Raw genomic sequence first — 17,959 nt, 5'->3', positions numbered from 1 at the left:
TTTTGGGATGCTGGGACAGCACAAGATCACCAGAGGGCAGCAGCACGAGGTGAAATTCCAGGGGCCTCCACATAGGTCACTTCACCCCGGGTCCCCAGTGGAACCCAACTTGCTGGTCGTCTAGGACCCTCTGCTTCTCTTTGTCCAAAGTTGCCCTCCTTACCAGGAGGAGTGGGAAAGGAGTTGCTTCCCTAAGCAGAGGGGGCTGAGCCAGCCGCTTTCATAGTCATCAGTTGAGGGTTTCCTGACAATAATCATTCCCTTCCTCTACATCACACATTCAACATTTTATTAAAATAGACTTCACATTGGACTGCATTTTTTTTTTTTACTTAGTCTTGCCCTAAGCAATAAAACCTGTGAAATAATGGGTTTGGTGTGGCATAATTATTACATTAAAAAATGTCAGTATCACCAGAAAATCCTCTTGTTACCACCAGTGGTATGCTTAGAGAAACACTGTATTATTTCATCGATCCCCCCAATGACCCAACAAAGAAGGTAATAATATCATCCCCATTTTACAGATGAGGAGACTGAGGCTCAGTGAGATTAAATAGCTTCCTCAAGAGTTTTCACCAGAGCTGGGATTTGAGTCAAGGTCTCTTTGACTTAAAAGGCCTCGTTCTTGCTCTCTCCCAGGAGAAGGAAGGCAGAGACCTCTAAAGCTGAAGAAGAGGAGGAAAAAGAGCGAAGACTCCCAATCCCACCTGAAACCCGCCCTTCAGCTCTCCCTCACTTGCTCCCATTTCTTCTTTGCCCTCAGTTTCTAAGGATGTCTCCTCACTAAAACAGAACATTCCAGAATGCATTCCCTCATAAATAAAGGCTGCCAACTCCTCATCAGGAATAAAACGTCCTTTGGAATTTTCTCTCATTTCTAAAATGACGATAAAGAAATTCAGCTGTTTGTGGTTCTGGATACACTGGTAGGGAAGAAGAACTAAAGTTTCTGGAGGAGTCTCACCACATAGCTGTGGGAGGCTACGGAGCGTGTACTTATCACACTGAGCCTGGAGGACTTCCGGGAGAAGAAACCTTCACATCTATCTAAAGCTACTGCTCATTCCTGAGAATTATGGTGACAGGCGTGGTCGAAGAGAAAACCCCAGACTCTGCCACTTACCAGCCGTATGACCTTGGGCAAGCCACTATCCTCTCTGAGCTTCAATTTCGCCCTCAATCAAAGAGAATGACCCCTGTCTCAGAGGCTTATCCTAGCATTAAGTGGGGAGCCTGTAAGTTAGTATTAAAACATGCTACTATCATTGTTATTATTTTAAATTACTGTGAAAATAAAAAAGGGCTTTCATGTTCAGAACACAGTTAGCTTAAAGTAAATTACAGCACTTGGGAAATACTGCCTTGTCTTCTTGGTAACTTCACTTTTAAAAAGAAAGGAAAAAGGAAAGAAAAGAAGAGCTGAAAGAACATTTCCTAAAGCAGAAAAAAAAAATTGTTAAATTTTGAAGTACCCCTGACCCCAAAGTCTCGTTTCAGACATTATTTCCTCTTTCTTGAATATTCTAGCCCAGTATGCGTCACCTTTTGCCTCTGCCCCAGGGCCCCACAGAAAGAATGGGCAGGACAGACAGGACATGACTTGGCCCAAATTAGTTTCACTTTCTCCCAACCAGGCCATGGTCACAGCCATGGAGAACTGTTTCCCATGGCTCTGAGGGCATTTCTGTTTTTCTCAGTGCAAGGCAGGCAAGACTTAAGTCGGAGAACTTGGTGATGCAATGAATTTTCCAGCTGCCAATGACAGTAGTACCTCATCACATCTTTTTGTCTTCCTTTCTAACCTCAAAAGTAGCAGGCATCCGTGTTCTCAGTAACAAAGCCACCTATTACCACCTATGATGAGTGAAGCAACCTTTGTCTACTACTTATCTACCATCTGACCTCACAAGATGGAAGCTGCATACTGCAAGTAAGAGAGAAACAAAGATGGAAGGAAACTGGGTCCCCAACATCATGGAACCACATACCCGCTCTGGAGAGCTTATGGAAGATAAAATCACCAAAAGCCTTCTAAAAACCGGATGTCCCTATTCCTCTCAGGACTCCTACCATCCCCCATAGCTCTCTTGGAGCCTCGTCTCCACCCCACTCTGCTCCATCGCCCGCACAACCATTAGGCTCAGCAGATAGCCTTGGGAGCATTGTTCTCTTTGTCTGTCAGTGTTTCTCTGTCATACCCTATCTTGATTCTTTTGGAGAATGGTGTTCAGTCACGGGGGACTCATTCTGTAGAGCTTGACTGACCAAGGAGAGAGAACATCATGCTATTACAGCCTGAATGTAGATATCTGGGACCCCAGCCTGCCCCGCCCCCGCCAGATCAGTATATGCAAACGGCTACGTCTTAAACAACTTCTCTATTTCTGAGCGTTTTATCTGTCTCATCGGCTTAGTGTTGAGGGAGTTTGGAGCTGTCAGACGCTCGTCAATGGCTGAAAGAGAAAGAAACACATAAAAAGATTGGTTGGCAGTCACTTTGTACCGAACAGAACTCACATTTGTCTTCTGTCTAGAAAGCTGGTCATTGACTTTGAATGTGGTTTCATTGATGCCGTTAGAAATATTTTACCTCTAAATGAAAATAAAGATGAACGGCCTCCCCGAAGAAACAAAGGTAAGAGATAATTTTTTAAAAAAATTGAAAAGTTGATACAATTCTGTTTGATGTTTGATGACATTCAGGGTCCCAGAACAGTGCCTCGGGAATAATTTTCCCTTTTGATCTTATAATATGAACGGACACAGAGACCATGGATATAAAAGAATAACACGGCAGAAAAAAGAACTTGCCAGGAATGGGAAAAGCACCCACATATAAATAAGCAGAAACATTAACTCCCGTCTGACGATTAAGTTATAATTTCTTCTCCACTCCATATCATGCCAACAAATTACGCAGCAATACGCTTCAGTGTAAAGAGTATGGTAAAACTTATTTTTCAGATTTCTCTCACCTTGCCACCAGGTCAGCCCTCCCCATGCCTATCTGCCACCTGCCACCATCCCTCCTCCCTCAGGGACCAGAGAGTTGCACTCTTCTTGATTTGTTCTGTAGGCGGCAGGGCCCTAGGATGATCTGACACAGGTATAGCTTCTCAGCGTGTCTCTCTCTTCCACTTTCCTTTCTTGCTTTCCTGTGCCCGTGACAGACTACACTCCTCACCCAGATAATTCCATCCCCAGCAGTTTTGTCTGTGATCCCGCTTGCCTCCTCCATCGGATTCGGCCAGTCTGAGGGCATCTATGAGGCTGCATGACATGGACTGACCATAGGTCACCAGGATGTCAGAATCCTGGCTTTTTACTTCCTGGCTGTGTGATCTCTGTCAAATGACTTAACATTTCTGCTTTAGGAAAAAGTAGCTTGAATACTACCTCAGAGGAATTTTGAGGCAATTAAATGAGAAAACGTACATAATATTTCTGCACATGAAGTGCGTATTCACCAGCAGGGTTGTTTTCTTCCCCTGTTCCATGCCCCCACATCGTCTGGTTTAAAGGATTCTCTGTCCCTGGTTATACTGAATAGTGTGGCATTATTATTACTCAGATTTCATTCAATGTTTTCATTCATCATTCTAAGGAACACAATAACATGTCATTTTTGGCACCTGCCTCTAGGGAGGTAGGGACATCTTTTTTTAGTCATAGATCATTTTCATAACTGGCTCTTTACCTTCACAGAACACAGCGGGGTCTGCTCAGTTTGAAACTGTGAGGCTCCTCAATGGTTTCATGCTGAGCTCTGGGAAGCCTCTGCTGGCCCCTGGGGAGCCAGAAGAGCACCAACCGAGAAGTTTCTACTTCTCTTCCACTCAGAGGGCACTGCCGAGAAAAGGTGGGAGGGCTGCCTGCTCAAGTGTGGCCTTCAAAGACAAGGTGGAAATGAAAAAGAGGTGAGAATGTGGTGCAGTAGCCTGTGAGCCCGAGACACGTAGCTGTGGGGAGCAGTGGCCCGTAAGGAACCATTTACACAAACCAGTTCACAACCGGAAAATGGAACCACCCGAAAATGGAACCACCCGAAAACGGAGCCTGGAAGACAGGGACAGGGTTTTCCAGTATTGTTTTTACTGTAGAGAGGATCACACCTCATCTCAGCTCTCAGTGTAATTTGATTTGATGCTGTTCACACAGGTTTTTTTTATGAGGAAAAACTTGCAAAATCATTCATTTTCTCTTCCTTTACACCTCTGTTCCAATGAAGCCAGAGGCCAGACTCAATTGCAAACAGGGACATATCAGTTAAGATACAGGTGAGGCTGCTGTGTAAAAGAGATACAAAAATGGAATTTTATTTTTCTGATGTAACAGTTTAAGCACAAGTTTTCCAGAGCTGGAGAATGCTCTTTGGGGTTGGAGACCCGGTTTCCTATCTTTTTGCTCTGCTAGTCTCAATACATAACTTCCATCTTGTGATGTCAGATGGCTGCTCTGACTCCCACCATCACATCAACATTCCAGCTGGCAAGAAGAAGAAAAGAAATAAGGGAGGGCGTCTTTCCTTCACAAGAAGTCTGGAAGTTCAGGGGGCGCCTGGGTGGCTCAGTTCACTGAGTGTGGGACTCTTGATTTTGGCTCAGGTCCTGATCTCAGGGGTGGGAGGGAGCCCCCACAAGCAAAGCACTCAGCAGAGAGTCTGCTTGACATTCTCTCTCTCTCTCTCTCTCACCCTCCCTCCACCCCTCACCCCAGTCACATGCACACTTGCACTCTCTCTCTCTAAAATAAATAAATAAATCTTAAAAAAAAAAAAAGAAGAAGTCTGGAAGTTCCAAATATCAATTCCACTTTCATACCATTGGCTAGAAAGCCACATGATCATGCTAGCTGCAAGGGAGGTTGGGAAATGTAGTCTTAGATGGGCAGTCATGAGTCCGGCTAAAACATTACAAGGGCAGAATGTGATATTGGGGGACAGCTGCAGTTAGCACTCTGCCCAAAGGACCAAGCAGATGTATAAATCAGTGAAACCTGCTGGGTATAAGGACATCTGCATATTTTATATGGGTAGTGAAGCCTACAGGTGGAACAAAGAGGAGAGCTCCACTTTGAGGGGCAGCCATGATCGCCCTAGGTAATACTGTCATGCTGAAATTCGGGCTTAGTGTTCCAGATCTGCTGGTTTTCAAGAGAAACCAGAAACGATTTTTCAAAATATGATATCTCCCAATTTTAAAGTGTTGGCTCAAAAATATTTTAACATTGTACAGGCTGAACGTATCTGTAGATTGACATTTGGGCCCCTGTGTTAGATTCAATTTGCATGAATGTGTCAACTATGCTTAACTCTCTGCCTGAAATGCCAAACTTTAGAAATATAAAATTAGAGCTAAAAGGCAAATAGATTTAGTTTAAAAAGTTGATCAAGACAAACTCTTCAAAGTAAATAATTTCTTGGCTTGTGAGTCAGACATTGAAACAAGAAAATCATGAGTTGGCCATGAATTTCTTTCATCCTTCAAACATCCTATTTCACTTTTAGGTGTGAAATAATTTTACTCTCTCTCTCTAGTTTGCAATGACCAGGTAGTTACTTAACTAGATAAATGAATTGGAAGAAATGCTCAGGCTCCATTTTTCAGTGCAAGATGGAAATGGTAGTAGGCACAGCAGCCATGAGCGTGCCACTCAAATCCCCTGCTGTGGGGAGCATCACTGTCGTCCCCAAAGCTGCCTGCCCTTCTGGATCTGCCACCATGTTCACGTGAAGACCACATTTCCTGTGAGCTCCTCCCAAGTAGACCTCTCCTGTGGTCTACTTTGGCTCCCAGACTCCTGCGGCCTGGCCAAATCTTTCTTTTATTTAAGTTTTTACTTTTTTGAGAGAGAGAGAGAGAGAGAACACATATGCACGTTCATGGGCAGGGGGAGAGGCAGAGGGAGAGAGAATCTCAAGCAGGCTCCATCCACAACCCTGAGCTCATGACCTGAGCCAAAATCAACAGTCGGTGGCTTAACCACTTAACCGACTGAGCCACGGAGGCGCCCCCTGGCCAAACCTTTCTTCTAATTGGACTGCAGTCTGAGACTCCTCCAACCCTAACCTCCTTCCTTTCACAGGTGTCAGAACTCGCTCCGCTTTCCCCTGCCCCCTCCTCCTTTATCCTTCACAGGCTTTCCCCCTCAGAAATCCCTTGCATATCTAATCCCACCTTGACATCTGCTTCGAAGCAGATGTGAACTAACCCACGATGCTAATGACAGCAACGGTAATGACAGGAGGAATTACGTGACTGTGTGCTGGGTGCCGGGCATGGTGCTTACACGGTGTGTCAGAGGCCAGGGGTGGGGGCGGGGAATGGGCAAACTAGGTGAAGGGGAGTAAGAAGTACAAACTTCCAGAAAAAAAAAAATGATGGCTGACTTTATCGAGTATGTTCTAGGACCCTGCATTACAGCCTCACGTGCATTGTTTTCACAAAAATCCTGAGGTGGGTAGTGAACCGCCATTCTCCTGAGTTTACAGATGTGCAACTAGGTTCAAGAACTTGCTTAAGGTCATGTACCTAGCAGAGGTAGACGGGATTGAAACCCATGTTATTTAGACTCCAAAGCCCAGTTGTTCACGCGTCAGATATTTGTGTGTTCCCTCCCATTTCCCCCATATCCGAATATCACCACATCCCACCTCACGACTTACACGATGGATGAGTAGCACATGCACCATTATTTACTTAATATTTTTCTTCAGCTGATTTTTAAAACTTGACCATATTTATTTTAAAAAGAAACATCATATCCCTAAAATAAATGGTCATCTGCTATCCTTGCCAAAATATAATCACAATAAAAACGAAACAGGAGTATCGAATTTTAGCTAGACAATATGCTAACATTCAAGCAGACACTGTATCTAACTAAAGACTCAAAATCCGAGGTCTGCACGCATTTTGCTGGTGTTTTAAAGGGTAGAGGAGTAAGTGTTAGATGGTAAGGAAGTACTAGCATCACATGAAGATTTTTTTTTCTTGACAAAACCAGAAAGATCGAAAAAACTAAAAAGAGACTAACTTTCCCCGTCTGTGCCTCAACGCTCTTTAACGCTACATCTGCGTATCGCTGAAATCCTCTTGGGGGGAAGGATTTGGGAAATGATGACTGATGGAATGGGCAGAATGCTCATTTGGATGGAAAAACTACTTTATACCATGCTCCCTGGTCCCCAAAAGAAAGGAAAACTCCATCTCATGACTTTTCAGCCTCTGCCGGGTCTCAGCGCTCACAATTGTCCCCTCCGGTTTATCTGGAGGGTGTAATTTTTCAAAAGTAAAACAAACCCAGAGCCTGCAGCATGAGTGAACCCTGCTTTTTGGGCAGGTGTATCCGGTAGAGAAACAAAACACCGCTCTGTGGTTAGGCCGCCTGGTGCACTGGAGTTCAACACATTCACAAATCAGCCTGCCTGGGGGGCGGGGGGGTGCTGAACCACACACAGTGAGAACGTGGGGCCTGTGTAAAATCCTCCCAGCCTCTCTGGGTGAGATGACAGCACTGACCCAGAGCTGAGCAAATGGCAGCCCACAGCCCCTGCCACCTCCGAGTTGGGCCTTTCAGCCGCAGCCCCTGTGTCACTTAGGGTTGAAGTCCTCTTGTCACATGGCCACACAGCGTTGCTGCAGCACAAGCCCGTTCTGGCCACACTGTGAACTGGAGAGAGCTTTGAACCCAGCGAGGAGGTGGCGAGGGCTCCTCACCAGCCCTCCTTTCTGACTCGGAGCTCCTGAATTAGTTTTCATTTGGATTTGGTTTGGTAACTGGTTGGCAAATGTAGTTGGACCTGGGAGCAGAGGCAAGACAGGGATGCCACAGTGGAGAAGTGTTTCAGGCCTTCTGTTCACCATCACAGAACCCCAGCCTTGTGCCCACACTGCGGATGGGAACATAGAGTCAGGAGATACTGAAATGAGCGGCTTGAATGCTGAGATGGGACGGTGGGTCTAGGGCGGATTCCTCATTCTGTACCTCTTTAGGCTTCTGGATCTGTAGTATATTATTCTTTTGAATTAATCCCCATCCTAGCAGACAGAAGAAGTGGAGGAGGAGGAGGAGGAATAAGTAACATTTGTTGAATGCAAAACACCTTAAATGCCTCATACTGTTTAATGCTAAAAGCCCTATGAGGCATGTGTGTGTATATATACATATATATATATATTCCCCTCTCTGCCAAAGAGAAAATTTGAAATGCAAGAGGTTAATTGCCAAAGGTCACCCAAAGCAAGAATTCAAACCCAAATGGTCTGATCCCAATGACCAAACCCATAACCACTATACTGCCTTTTCAGGCAGACACACCTGAGTCCAAACCCAGACTCCATCTTCTGTATTACTTTGGGCAAGTCACCTGACCACTCTGACTACTGTTTTCTCATCTGTAGAGTAAGGATGAAAATAGTGACTATCATTTAAGGCTGTAAGTAAAGCAGCTAAGTGAGGTTATTCAAGTGATGTGCTTTGCATAGTGCCTAGTATGCAGGAAGAGCTCAATAAATGCGGAGTATTATTAGCAACAGAATCATGGCCCTCAGGATTGATCCACTTCCTCTTTCCTTCTCTAATGGCTATCCTCCTTCCAGTTTCTACCTGCCATTTACCTAAGCAGAGCCTTTCGTTTTGTCTCCGTCACTCAGTGAGGCTGATCTGGGGAGAGGCAGCTCACAAGACAGAGAGCTCATCCGTCCTCCTCATACAGCCTCTCCCCTTTGGAGCTGCACACATGGGACCATGGCAGGCCCACCAAGCACTTGGAGAACCATCAAAGATTTTGAAGGCAGTGATGAAATCCAGGAGATAGATGGCATCGTAGAGCTGTTGGTCACAAGAGATAATGTACCCACAGTGGGGCCCACTGAAAACTAGACGCCCGTGATCTTTGTGTGTCCCCAGGACATTTCAGAGAAGGAGTTCACTGTGAGGAGTGAACTGAGGAAGGACCATTCTGTGATGAGAAACATCGAGTTTGCAGAATCTCTACATATGAGGGTTTTAAAACACATCTGTGAATTCTCTGACACCCCTCACCTCAAGAGGTGAAGTCTCATCCCCTGACCCTTGAATGTGGGCTGGACTCAGTGACCCTGTGTGACTTCCAGGCTGGATTATAAAGGGTGTTTTTGGCCTGGCTCTCCGTCGGGATGCTTGCTCTTCAAACCTAGCAGCCATCACAAGGGAAGAGTCAATTCCAGGGATAGAAAGATGGGTGTTCCCAGACGCAGGAACAACATAAACAAAGGAAAAGAAGAGTGAAAGGACACCGGTGTGTGCAATAAACTATAAGAAGAGTCCTCTTCAAACTCTCCCACCTCACACACACAGAGTCCTTTCTTCAAACAAAAAAATCACATGTGGGAGCCTAAAAGCTAAAGTAGATAAAATTAGGTTGGCTGTGTAAAGGCCATAATGGACACCTCTCCCCAGAGGTGGCCCATAAAGCATGTCCTCACAAGGCCCAAGGCTCCAAGGGGGGGTGGGAGGTAGGACTGGAGATCCTGTAGCAGAGGACAGACAGACAGGCTGACTCTACTAGAGCAACCTGTTGGGGCCAGCTCTCGGACAGCCTGATTTCCTCAGCCTTTGTAGAAATGCAGCGGGGCACCACTAAGCGGGTAAGTAAACGCCTCACTAAGGGGTGAGGTGTTCCTCTGAGGAGTGTGTGCTCAGAGTTGTACTTTGGAAAAGGAAGTGGCCGTATATGAGGGAAGTGTCTTAATCTGGGGAAAAGATCATAAAGGCTGGAACTAGGACAGAGGCTGCGGCAAGAAGAGGGTAGGTCATTGGAGAACTTCACTAACACTGTTTTTCAGAAGATTATTTTCCACAAGGAGGTTTCCTAGAAGGAGGTCTGGCCACCTATATGGATGTCAGCCCCTATCAGCAATCTCCTGGCTCATCATTCATACCAACCTCTTTCCAGCAGCCATTTACTCATGCAGTCCCAATCACCCAGCTGAAAATATGCCTGGTTTTGTGCGTGTGTGTGTGTGTGTGTGTGTGTGTGTGTGTTAGAGAGAGATTAAGAGAGCACACACGAGTGACTGAGGAAGGAGCATAGCAAAAGAGAGAGGGAGAGAGAGAATCTCCAGTAGGCTCCAAGCTCAGCACAAAGCCCATCACGTGTCTCAATCTTACGACCCTGAGATCATGACCTGAGCTGAAATAAAGAGTTGGACGCTTAATTGACTGAGGCACCCAGGCACCTCAAGATGCCTGTTTGAAACATAAGGGCCGGGGTGCCTGGGTGGCTCACTTGTTAAGCATCTGCCTTCAGCTCAAGGTGTGATCCCAGGGTCCTGGGATAGAGCCCTGCATTGGACTCCCTGCTCCACTGGGAGCCTGCTTCTTCCTCTCCCACTCCCCCTTCTTGTGTTCCCTCTCTCACTGGCTGTCTCTTTCTCACTGTCAAATAAATAAATAAAATCTTTAAAAGAAAGAAAGAAAGAAAGAAAGAAACAAACAAACAAACCTAAGGGCAGAGAGGTTATGTAGCTGAGATGGTTAATTCTATGTGTCAACTTGGCCAGGATACTATCTAGCGGAATCCAAATATTTAGTCAAACACTAGTTTGAATGTTGCTGTGAGGTATATTTTTGATGATATTAACTTTTAAATCAGTGGACTTGAGGAAAGCAGATTACCCTTCATAATGTGGTGGGCCTTGTACAATCAGTTGAAGGAAATAGAGAAAAAAGAATGACTCCCCCAAGGAAGAGGAAATTCTGCCTGTAGTCTGCCACTCTTTCCTGGGTTCCCAACCTGCCTGCCCATGCTGCAGATTTTGGACATGCCAGACTGCACAATTGTGACAGCCAATTCCTTAAAATTAATCTCTTTCATATATATCTATGTATCTATGTACCTATGTATCTATGTATGTATCTATCTATCATCTATCTATCATCTATTTATACATATTGGTTCTGTTTCTCTGGATAACCCTGGAAAATACAGTGGCTTACCCCATTGTCCAGACAGAGGCAGGAATAAAATGCTGATTTGTAACAATTTATTAATTCAACTTTACCACCCTACCTTCCACAATGAGTCCAGAAGGTGGGGCAGGTCATGCTCTTATTCACCATTCCTAAAGCAGAGCTCTGATTACATCACCAGCCAGCTTAAAATCTTCAATGATTCTCTGTAGCTTTCCAATAAAGTCCCAATTACATGGTCTAATGGTCAGGGGTCTCTGTGCCCTGGATTCAATCTCCATTCCCTGACTTGCTTCCCATGACTCGTAAATTGATCATTGTGCACCAGAATTCACTCATTTCCCCCTAATAAGATTGTCCGTCCACATCCTTTGCCTTATGACTTGTAGTCCCCCACAGGAGAAGTATAGATTCCTGCTCCACTAATTTTGGGGCTTGTCCACATAACTTGTTTTGCCCAGTGAAATGTAATCGGACATGACAAATACCCAACCTAGCAGGAACTTTAAATGCTCGTGTGATTCAGCTGAACTAAGGGCAGGTGGCCCCTAAGAAGGTGGGGAAGAAGAGTGCAGAACTCTCTCACGAAGATCGTTTTGCTTTTCAAGTAAGAATAACAGCTGCCCTTTCTAAGACTTTCTCAGAAGTCCAGATTTTATACTCTGATGTAGTGTGAAATTGTTTCACTTTAACCAATGAGCAGCCTGTGTTTCTTGAAGGTTTATTAAGTCACTTATGATTTGGGATATTTGCATTATAAGCCAATAGATTTCTGTGACTCATAGTGTTTTTTGTGGAAAAAATCTCTTAAAATGATGCCTTGTTTTATATTTACTGTGTGGCAGGTAGGAAAAAATATCTCAACAGTAGACAGCAACTCCTAAATTGAATATAAAACATCTTTGTTTAGGACAATAGTTTTATAGGTCATTTGGGATAGAAAGTAAGACCCTGAGACATGGGAGAACAGGTGGGGGGAAAATGAGATGGCAAAACTCTTCTGCTTTAGAAATAAATAAGAATGGGGGCAAAAGTGGGAGGCAGAGAGAAAAAGCAGAGATTGAAGGAGAGTAGAAAGAGAGAAAGAAGAGAGAGAAGGAGATTAAGCAAAGATCAAGAGGCTGGAACCCAGATTGGTTGAAGAACAGACCTGCAGTCTCCAAAAATCTTTTCCCTATTTCTTGCAAAGTAGTAGAGTTCCAGCTGGGCACTCGACTGCCTGCTAAAGACTACATTTCCCAAGCTCCATTGCAACCAGCGTGATCACCTGACTGTGTGTTGCCAATGGAATGAGAATGGAAATGATGTACATCACCATTTGCTTCGAAGGAAATCTTTGGCCTCCAATTCCTCTTCTTCTCTACTTCCAACGGGCTATTTGTGGACATGGTTTGACTCAGCTTTGACCATGCAGATGAGGACACAGCCACTCCCAGGGGATGGCAAAGCAACAAGATAGAAGGAGCTGTGGTTGGAGTGACGGTAGAGAGCAAGGATGCCCTTCATTCTGACTGCTCTTCCTTTGGGCCAAAGGAAGAATCTCATTGTTTCAGCAGCTTAGCCTAAATCTTAACTGATAAAATGGCAAAATCACTAGGGGACCTCTGAAAAATAGAGAGAACGATTATTCAGTTTTTTTAAATTTGCATTTTTCTGTGTTCTAAATCCTCCATCTTTTGGCTTTTGGCAAAATGTGTTACACACATAAAGGCCTGTGTGAGTAAGAGGCTTGGTAGAAATCAAGGAGAGTCAGTGGGTCCTGTATCTGGGCTGACAGAACATGGCCAAGAGTGAGAACGTGTGCGAGATGGTCCATAGACCGAAATAACCCCGTAGAGGTAGGAGCTCTGAGCCAAAGGTCAACATGAAAATGTGAGCTCATCTGAATTCACAGACATCTCAGGGAAGGCCTGGATATGGAATGGAAGGATGTTTCAATGCAATCTAGATCTTAGGGGTCAGGATAACTCCAGTGAACCCCTGGACCAAAACAGTGATTAATCCAAGAAGACAGGAATATGTAGTGATTAAGAATATTGATTCTAGAGTCATATGGCATGTTTTCAATTTCTATTCTACTGCCTACAACTATGTGATTTCAAGGAAGTTACTTACAACCTAAGCCTCAGTTTCCTTATCTGTAAATTGGATATAATAGCTACCTCATAGTGATATCATAGGGAATTGAAAGGAATATTGTATTGTGTGACATATGATGAAGGGTCAATACATACTAGCTTTTATTATTAATAATCATTAATTTTTTTCAGAATATTCATATGAGACCCTAACTATTATTCACGCCTGACAGGAAAATCATTAACTTTGAGACTCCTTTAGCAAAATCAGAGGCTTAAATGTTTCTGACTTGACCCAAGAAAAGCGTGGGTGGGTGAAGAGTGTCACTCCAGCATTCGAGGTGTGCAGAACCAAATACCAGTAGCTCCATTGTGTCAATGAGAAAACAGAGAAGTTGAGAAAGGTTCCTAATTTGAGTTCAAAAGCATTTTAGCAAAGCCAGGCTGAGAAAATAAGAACACTTTTCCTGAAGTTTCGGCTACCCTGAAGCCTGCCCTGAAACCCCTCTTCCTTCTCACTCTGTCCCCCTTTCAGTAAGCCATCTACTGCCACTCAGGAACTCGGGCAGGAAAGCCACAGTCGTTCTATACTTCTTGTTGTCCCTCACCCCTACTTCTAATCAGTCCTCGCAGGGTGTCTATTTCATCTCCAGAATTGCTTTCAAATCCATCCATTTCTTTCTACGGCTTCTGCCCCCCGCCTCCTTCAAACCACCCACCGTGGCTTCTTCATTGCTGTCCACACTTGCTTTCTTCATTTTCCTCTCCTCTCAGCAGCCATAGAGATTTGTTTTTAATCCAAATATAATTACTCTTGTCCCTGCTTCCCATTGGCTTCCCATTGCCCTAGGATGAAGTTCAAGCAGCCTACCTTGTTCATGTCAGCATATTTCATCCAAGTAACTCATTCATCCAAAACCTTTTTATCAAGCTCCTACTACATGCCAAGCCCGTCATAGGCCACAGAGGTAAATAACCTTTTTTGTACTATGAACCCTATTGGCAATCTGGTGAAAACTATGGACCCCTTTCTTAGGCTAATGTTTTTCTCTTTTGTTTGTTTTTTTTTTTTTTTTAAGATTTTATTTATTTATTCGACAGAGATAGAGACAGCCAGCAAGGGAGGGAACACAAGCAGGGGGAGTGGGAGAGGAAGAAGCAGGATCAGAGCGGAGGAGCCTGATGTGGGGCTCGATCCCAGAACGCCGGGATCACGCCCTGAGCCGAAGGCAGACGCTTAACCGCTGTGCCACCCAGGCGCCCCACTTTTGTTTGTTTTTTAAGGATGATGGTATTTTATTTAATATCACTTCGTATCATTGGTTCCTTATTTCACTTGCACCTCCCCACAAGCCTATGGTTAGATACGGTAGATATTATTGTATGCCTCTTTCCCCCAACATATTACAAACAAGGTGGAAAAGGATATTACAGTGAACACTGGTAAGACAGGCAGAATAATACCCCTCCCCAGACATGTCTATGCTTTAACCTCTAGCCTGTGAATATGCTATGTTACATGGCAAAAAGACTTTACAAACAGAATGAAGGACTTTCATATAGGGAGATTATCCCTATAGGAAGATTATCCTGGATTATTCAGGTGGGTCCAATGTAATCACATGGGCCCTTAGAAGTGGGAGAAGAAGGAAGGCAGAAGAGTTAGTCAGAGAGGTGAGATGGAAGAAGAGGTAAAAGAGATTTGAAACTTGGAGGACCTGACCCACCATTGCTGTCTATGATGATGGAGAACAGAGCTGTTATGGTTGAATTGTGTCCCAGGCTAATGTTTTTTAGATGCATAAAATAAATATGGAGGGTTATAAAAGAAATGAAATCTACTGAAACAGTTACCAAAATCTTTTAAAATTGTGATATAATAACATATCTGTAATTTCACTATTGCATTAAATAACAAAATCTAACAGTGGGTTTAAATAATACTATAACTTCCTATCAGCGATCAGTGTAAATGATATTTCAAGATACGCGTAAAACTGTGTGTGACCAAGTCTCACGTACAGTTCCTACCACTGTGGTTTGTTGCTTACACTCACAATGGAAGGAAATGCTAAATTTCAGTAGATGTTGATGAAAATAAAGATGTCATTTTTTTCCTATCCAATTCATAGAGCCCAAATTCAAGCCACAGACATCAGAGGATCCCCAAGATTAGGTTAAATCTGAGGGATATAGTAGGAAACACAGGTGCTTACGTTCAAGTCGGGGGAGCCTGATAATCAACACAATAACTTCAGATTGTGATGAGTTGTTTAAAGACAACAGAATAATTTCAGATTATAATGAATTGTTTAAAGAAAATAAATAAAGTGATAGAGATTAACCGGCAATTGGGGTGGTTGATGAGAGTGGTTGGAAAAGGGCTTCGTTTTCAGCTGAACCCCAAAGAAGAGAAGGAGCTGGTCTGAGGAGAAGGCAGCAAGAAGTACCACAGAGAGAGTGGACAGGGAGAGCCCGGCCCCCCCAACCCCCCACCCCCGCCCCTCAGAGAAGCAGAAGCACGTACACACACACACGTCAGTCTTAGTCAGAAGTCCTTGAGCTCCCGCTTCCGTTCCCTTCTCTTGAAAATCAGGATGGCATGGAGACCAGCGTCTGGGGTTATTCTAGGAGCCCCTGTGATCACATGCACCTGGTGGCCCAGCACAACCTGGAAGTTTCCCATGGGTCCCACACCGTCTCATTCAACCCTATGAGTTCATACACTTCTCTGAGAGGTTGGTTAGATCATTTGCTCACAGTCACACAGGTGGTTTATGACAAAGCTGGCATTCAGATGAAGCTGTCTGACCCTTTCTTACCTCTTATCTATGGAAAAAGCATAAGTTCTTTCATATCAAGTTCACCCACCTCTCCAGTGGCTCCCAAGACACACCTGTTTGTGATCCTTCCCCCCCTCCCTGCAGAGCAGCGTCTCCCAGCAGGAGAGATTAAAAATCCAAATGCAGCAGCTAAAAGCTGCCAGGCCCAAGGGAAACCACTTAGCCCTAATTTCCTAACTGTTAAAACCAGCGTAACCATGGCAACCCACTCCAGAGCTTTTATTAAAGAGTCTAACAGTGAAAATCAGCCTAAATCAATGTAAGGAGGAGAGCCGCTCCATTCTCTCCATGCACGCAGGTTTCCATCAGCCTCAGTACCCTGAGGTGCTAAAAGCATCCTCCCTGCAGAGGGGCCACCAACCCACTTGGTGGTGGGGTGGGGGTGCTCCCATCCTTTTGTAAGAGCAGAAGTTCCAATGAGCACATCCTAAGAGAAGTTTCTCTCCCACAGTAGATAAGGGTCCGAATAAGGGGTCAGGCTTGTGCTGTATTCACCTTCCTAAAACAGTCCAAATGCGGCCAGGTAGTGTCTCCTGTCCAGCTTCCAGGAGGTGAGAGAAAGAGAGAGAATCAGGCAGAGGGTGAGGATTGGGTCAAACATTCTCTGTTTTCCTCTTGTTTTTCTCTGTCTTCTGCCATTTGTCCAACAACTTGACCTCAGAGCCTTCCTCTCACGATGCCTCTGGAGAGGTCTTTCCAGGCGGTGCTTTGGCCTCAAGTGTTTGGAATCCACATTCTTCCTGCTTCATCCAGGTATATCCGCGCAGAGGAGCCCTGCCTCCACCTGCTGCCTCTGGGATGAGAAAAGGCATCAGCAACTCTATGCCCTCCATCTGATTCACTAAGACCTTGCTGGACTGGGGAACATTCCAGTGCCCTGCAGGGGCAAAGCGCATGCCATGCACCATGGACGACCTATGATACACCAAGAGGAGCACCTTCCCACCCCTTTTATTTCACCATCACCAGCAAGTCAGAGGGTGCCCCAGAAATGACAGGTGGACTTCTCACGGAGCCTTCATATGGCCCACCCAAGTGCTAAGCGCATCACCTCATCACCTCATTTAAACTGAATTACATTCTGAGGTGGATACTATTATGAGCTCATCCAGGACAGGAAACCGATATTTAGAAAGTTTAATAACTTACCTGAGGTCACTCCGGGTTCTAAACTCAGGTCATTGGATGCCACAGTTTTTATTTCCGCAGACATTGTCCCCTGGTCAAAGGATGGGGCTAGATCGTGACAAGGTGATTAGACCAAAGTTTACTTTGGACCTAGAATTGATTTGTCAACATGAGATGACATGGGTGATGTCGTGTCATGGGGACTCTTACGCATATACTGTAAGGCCACAGATTTTTGTGTCTGGAAAGTATAAACTGCCCCTTGCTTGCCACAGCGCCTCATGGAAACGAGGGCTCTGACTGACTCATCCGGCTGGCGGATGCCTGCTCGTGGGGGCAGCCTCCTCTTCTGATGTGGCTTCCCTCTCAATGTTACCTTGCCGAACTGCTAGAGAGAAATAGAATGCTTCCACGGGACTAAATTCCTACTCGTCTCGGCGGCAGCACATAGGGAGGAGGGAAAGCCAAGGAAATTCAAGAGAGCAAGTGGGTGAGCTTGTAGCCGAGCTCACAAGGAAGCGGGGCTTCCCCAACCCGCACAACCTTACAATCTGCCTCTCATGCTTGACAGATGGAAACTGTGTCAGGAGGGGCAGGGTTCCCCTCAAGCTGTCTTGGCAACACAACAGACCCTGAGCCCTACCGGAAAAAAAAATAATAAAAACACTATGAAATAAGAAATATGCCAGAGGAAATGAGAGGACCACTCACTGAGTTTGCTTTCGTGGCCTCTCGCTAAGGACCTCAGGACCTGGAGCCTTCCTCAGCCTTCGGGCCTAGGCTGCTCACTTCCCTCTCTTGGCTTCACATCTCCCTCAGAGATGGCAGCTCCCCACCCCCCACATGCCGCTTCCTGTCCTTGCCTCCCCAGCACGCAGCACCTGCCACATAGTGGGGGCTCAGGACCCTTTTGGTGAATACGTTCATGAAATTTCAAGACCCAGAAGGCAGCTG

The 17,959-nt window shown here is 45.1% G+C and overlaps 1 long non-coding RNA gene across 1 annotated transcript; it reads right to left on the bottom strand.

Moving 5' to 3' along the window:
* Nucleotides 1-14,300: 14,300 nt before the first annotated feature.
* LOC130543227 (uncharacterized) lies at nt 14,301-17,098 on the bottom strand. The gene is made up of 2 exons (XR_008958397.1): nt 17,027-17,098; nt 14,301-16,670 (listed from the first exon to the last, which is right to left on the bottom strand). It is a non-coding gene; the product is annotated as an uncharacterized LOC130543227 (long non-coding RNA).
* Nucleotides 17,099-17,959: the final 861 nt, after the last annotated feature.

Source organism: Ursus arctos, unplaced genomic scaffold (genome assembly GCF_023065955.2).
Source record: "Ursus arctos isolate Adak ecotype North America unplaced genomic scaffold, UrsArc2.0 scaffold_9, whole genome shotgun sequence".
NCBI classification, from domain to species: domain Eukaryota; kingdom Metazoa; phylum Chordata; class Mammalia; order Carnivora; family Ursidae; genus Ursus; species Ursus arctos.
The sequence above is the reverse complement of the archived record's forward strand: the minus strand, read 5'-3'. Positions and strand labels throughout refer to the sequence as shown.